The 5,478-nt window shown below is 37.7% G+C and overlaps 1 non-coding gene across 1 annotated transcript; it reads left to right on the top strand.

Moving 5' to 3' along the window:
- Positions 1 to 3,395: 3,395 nt before the first annotated feature.
- On the top strand, positions 3,396 to 3,501 carry LOC139879026 (small nucleolar RNA R71). Its single transcript, XR_011769881.1, has one exon. It is a non-coding gene; the product is annotated as a small nucleolar RNA R71 (small nucleolar RNA).
- The last annotated feature ends 1,977 nt before the right edge of the window (positions 3,502 to 5,478 follow it).

The following is a 5,478-nucleotide window of genomic DNA, read 5'->3' as shown; positions in this document are numbered from 1 at the left end:
TGCATAGTGTGATTGTGACCGAATCACATGCCCGATCACAAACTTTTGGTTACTTGGTATAGCAGACTTCCGAAACTATATCATTTTATTATTACATCATCTAATGGTGTGATACTGTGGGAAGAGGAGCCTAGAGCTTCACCAGTGTTGTCCTTTTTTGGAACAATAGCTACGTGCTTGTGTTTGCTTAGACAACACAACCCATAGCCAAAAGCTATGGCACCCAAAGGTTTTTGGGATTTAAACCGAGTGTCAATTGAAATAGATTGGCATTCCCAAGTGGCTCAGATCCACTCATTAAGGAAGTAAAGTCTTCCAACCGTTTCACTTGGTACGTATACCTCTTAAGCTGTACCATTTCATTACCCATCATTTCACAATGAGGTACTGTTAGAGGAGAAAGTCTTGAACTTTCAAAACATGTTCATTATTTTGAATGTGAAATCCTACATGAACATAAAAATTCATACGTAGGTCATCTGCACCAAGGCGGGTGTCAACCGTATGAACGGTGATAGTGGCGTGTGGTCGAAACCGGACCATGCGCTAGATCGAAAACTTAAACAGGGCGATCCTCATTGTTTCTCCTAACAAGGACAATGTTGCACCCGACCACCTTATTTAACCACACAGGATGTATCTTTTCCATCCTTAAGGGAGTCAAGTCTCCCGAACGACACACTTGCTGATTTGTTTCAGAAGATGTAGTCCAGACCAGTTGTAGGGTGACGAAAAATCTTGAAAAGTCATTGCTAAAATCGACTAGAAATCTACCAGGCCTCAACGACAAACAGGGAAACTGGTAGTCAAATCTTATCTCAATGAGGGAGATTTGCTAGCCAAATGAGAAGCGCACCAGGATACACATAATCTCAGTGATTGATCAGATTTCCAGTGGATAACCTCCGGAAAGGTAAGATATCAGCTTTTAAGCCTGATGAACATCAATCTTTATGGTTAACTTAAAGGATTAGATGATCACCTCATGATTATCAATGATATCTGGACGTAATTTGTATCCTCCTAAGCACATTATTTTCTTACCGACATCTCGCGATGTTAGGTACTGTGGGAGGCTTGGCTTGACCAATTGCGGGGTAGCCCGTGCGTTCTTTTGGCACACATGTTAGATTGCTATACTTTTTGGTGCTCGGTTCCCACTTGATTCCCGTTTACTTTGAAGACTTATTTTATGACTCGAGATTCCCTACTTCATCAGTATGGTACGTTATTCGAGATTATTTTTGGTTACTATATCCATTACATATTGTTTGCGGTTTGGGAAGTTAATTCAGGGGAATGAAAGTGGAAACCATGGTTGTTATTTACTCCAAATCGTGCCCACGATAGTTGTTGCTGGTTTGGTTTCTTGTTCGTTTGGTTCTACATACACGTTTGAAGAGTTATTATATGGTAGAAGATTATTATCGAGTTTAATTGCTTGAGGATAAGCAAAACTCTAGTGTGGGGTTGTTTGATATCGCATATTTAATACGCGTTTTCCTTAGCGATATCGGGTACATTTTGGTCATTTTAGATACGATTTGGTGATATTTTGATAAGTGTTTTGAAAGTTCGAGTTCTAAGCCCAAGGAGATGAATTTTGAAGATATTTGATGGTTTTTAGTGATTTTATATGAAAGCAAGTGAAAGGGATTGGTTTGATTCGAGTTTGGATCGAAAACAGGTGATATTAGTGAGTTTTCAGCTCAGATTCAGCAAAAAGGGTCTGGAACGCCGCTCCAAAAGGTGGCGCGCCGCTCCATTAGGCTAGAAAATCAGTTCGACAGTTTGCAGGAGACTAGAAAGCAGATCTACAGCATTCGGCGCGCCGCGCGGGGTTTTGGCGCACCGCGCGATATTCTGGCGCTCCGCGCCACCTTCATTAGGTTTCAGATTTTTTCCTATTTAAGGCCCGAAAAATACCCTAATTACACACTTTCACATCCAGACCATTTCCAGCAGCTTTTTGACGAACCAAGGTGATTTTTGGGGATTCCCAAGCTCATTCTAACACATCAATCATTCCGGAAACAAGTCTCGATCCGTCTATCATTCAAGAACACAATTTTCATTAGGTTTAATTCTTATCATCATTATGAATACTCTTAATTGTTTATTTGTGATTTTTGTTCTAGCCATGATTGGCTAAGCTTTTTAATGTTTGTCTAGATTGAATATTCGTATGTGTTTGATGATACTTTAATGTTTTATTGATTAATGCATTATAATTATGAGTTTTGATTAAGAACCATTCTTATGTATGTTAATTATTGTTATTAGGTTGATTAGTGACCTTGTTTGAACAAAGGGAACCCTATTTCAATTTAGTACACTAGTTTTCAATTGATTTGTCTTAACCAATTGGGTGCTTAATGGACCAAGGGGGTAAACCGGGTAACATAGATTAAACAAAATAGGGTTGAATTGTGTGGAGCGAACACGTAATCAATTGAATCTTAATCTTATAATTAGTTAATTACTAAGTCACAAATGAACGAGGTCTTTAGTGAAAGGGAACCCTAAGCCAATAAATCTAAGTTTGACGTGTTTGCTAAAAGAGAACTCTAGCTAAACCGACTCTGTAGTTGTATGTATTGATAAATTGAACTAGCGCTTAATAACAAATCATCCGACACTGCGAATAGGAGATCCAGGTGAACATTCTTTTATCCATTGAATTCAAATATCTTTACTTTTCGTTGAGTCAGCATTTATTTTTATAAACTTAAAAACATAAAAATATTGTCTTTTATTTTTAATCAATCTTTGATTTGGCTAATCGTTAAATAGCCACAAAACAAACTATCTCGTACTTTCGATTTTCATAGATTGACTTAGTTTACTTTTATTAGTTACAATCTTAATTCTCACGTTTAAACTGTCCTTGGAACGATTTCGGAATTACCAACTTTATACTATTTCATGATCGGGTACACTGCCCGTTAGTGTGTAGTAATCTTTAAACCGGAATTTTCAAGAGATAAATTATATACTAGATTTCACACATCAGTAATGAACATAACAGACTGAACCGTCAGGGTTCTCGTACTCAACTTGATATTCTACAGTAGGTTGCGGGTTGGTACAATTAACACAGGCATGGACCTGGTTAACTTGCTGTGGCTGCGTCTTCAATTCTCCGAATTGTTTTGCAAGAGATTCCATCTTGTCTGTGAGAGATTTGATGGCCTCCGTCGTGCTGAGAGTGGTGTGGATGATGAAGTTGTTCCACCATTGTTCAGTCATGACGATGCATTGTCATGTTCTCGAGCAACTCCCATGCTTCATCTGCGGTTCGGTTCATCATATTTCCTTGAGCTGCGTCATCGATCGTCGCCCTAATATTTACCGTAAGACCATTGTAGAAGGTACAGATTTGGGTTGACCGTTCTAACTGATGATTAGGGCATTTCTTCAGCAAGGTTTTGAATCGCTCACATGCGGTGTAAAGAGATTCATCATAACTTTGTTTAAAGTTAATGATGTCATTCTTGAGTTTGGTTTGTTTAGAAGGAGGGAAATATTTGGTTAGGAATATAGTAGCCATCTCCGTCTATGACGTAATGGAATCTTTTTCCAATCCTTCAAACTATGTTTGTGCATGATGAGTGAGAGAATATGGGAACAAGTATAAGCGGACTATATCTTGTCCTACCCCTGGCTGTTTGTAGGAGTTCGAAAGAGATATGAATTTATCCAGGTGAGAATTAGGATTGTCATTCGATAGTCCATGAAATTGACAGCCATTTTGGATGAGCTGTATAATGTGACGTTTTAACTCGAACGAGTGTCCTTGAATCTCTGGGAATCTGATCGGTCCTCCTCAAACTTCAATTGAGGGTATAGTGTTTTCTGCTAAAGTAACGCGTAACGCCATTCAATTTCTGATTCGGGCTTCCTTGCGTGCTTTAGAGATTATTGCGTTTGGATCAGGTACGAATAACAACGGCCCTGGTCTAGATCTGGTTTGGGTCATACACTGGGTATGCCTTTTTGTTTTTATATTTTAGGAAGATAAACTAAGTTCCTATTCTAGTCTAAAGCAATCTAAGGCTATTCTAAAGTAATCTAAGGTAGTTTTAATCTAAAGTAGTCTAAGGTAATCTAATCTAATTATAAGGTATTCTAATTATCTTAAGTTTAGATATGTTCTTGGTTCTTGCTACTGATTCCCTGGTATTTCGATAACAGAGCTTCGCACTAACTATTCAACAAACCAAGTGGCCATGCCGACTACGGAGATGCAGGATCCTTTTGGTTCCAATATAATTTTAGACTGTTCGGAAAATCCAACAACCAAGCCCGTGTATAATTGTCTTTCTTAGACACCACTAAATGCTTTTGAATGAGTTTGATAAAAGCATTATTGTTTGATACCAATTCCCCGACAGCAGCGCCAAAAACTTAGTTACCACAATGATATGGCCGAAACGGACGGTTTTATTTATGCGGTGTCGTTAGGCCGTAAGGCGTCAGAATCAACCACCAACAAGGGGGTAATGGTTTCAAATTTATATTTAGCGGGGCCTAAATCGCACTACTCCTTATTATGAGTAAGAGAAGTATGACCTAGGGTCGTATTTTGAGATATCAGTAGAATCGAACCTATATTTAAAGCTTAAGATAATTTTAAGGTACAAGAGTAGTGGTTTGTTAACTAATTTTGGGTTTTCTAGTTTATAAAATAAAGTAAAGTAAATACGATAAAATTTGTAATTCAGATAAGGTTAAAACAAGCGCATGCTATGATTTCGTCAGTTACTTTGCTGGGATTATGGAATGCTGGCTCATGGATAGGAAGTGACCTTGTATTCACTACACTAGTCCTAAACGCCCCTGTCATAAGATATGTCACTGGGTAAAGCGATAGGCTTGAAGATTCTGAATAGACAGCAACGTCCCTTACCCCCGACGCCCGTGCAGTCTGACTACAGGCATACAAGTTCAGACGGCTTATCCAATTGAGCGACTCGATTGGGTGACATATTAACATTCCACAATGGTCTACACTTTCTTAAGCATAATAAGTACAGGGTTTTCCATGAAATGCTCCGTTCATATCGATTATAAAAGTTTCATATTAATTGGTTTCATTGCGAGGTTTTGACCTCTATATGAGACGTTTTTCAAAGACTGCATTCGTTTTTAAAACAAACCATAACCTTTTGTTCTATCGATAAAGGTTTAATAGACATAACATAGATTATCAAGTAATGATAATCAAAAATACAACTTTTATACACGACCATTACATAATGGTGTACAATAATATTTTACAATAATTTATTTTCCGAATGCAGTTTTTAAACAATATCATACAAGCATGCTGACACCAATTCTTGTCTTTAATTAGCATGCAATAGCGGAAGCTCTTCATAATCACCTGAGAATAAATATGCTTAAAAAGTCAACAAAAATGTTGGTGAGTTATAGGTTTAACCTGTATATATATCAAATTGAAATAATAGACCACAA

This window comes from Rutidosis leptorrhynchoides, chromosome 11 (assembly GCF_046630445.1).
Source record: "Rutidosis leptorrhynchoides isolate AG116_Rl617_1_P2 chromosome 11, CSIRO_AGI_Rlap_v1, whole genome shotgun sequence".
Taxonomy (NCBI): Eukaryota; Viridiplantae; Streptophyta; class Magnoliopsida; order Asterales; family Asteraceae; genus Rutidosis; species Rutidosis leptorrhynchoides.
Note: the sequence above shows the minus strand (reverse complement) of the source record. Positions and strands in the feature narration are given on the sequence as shown.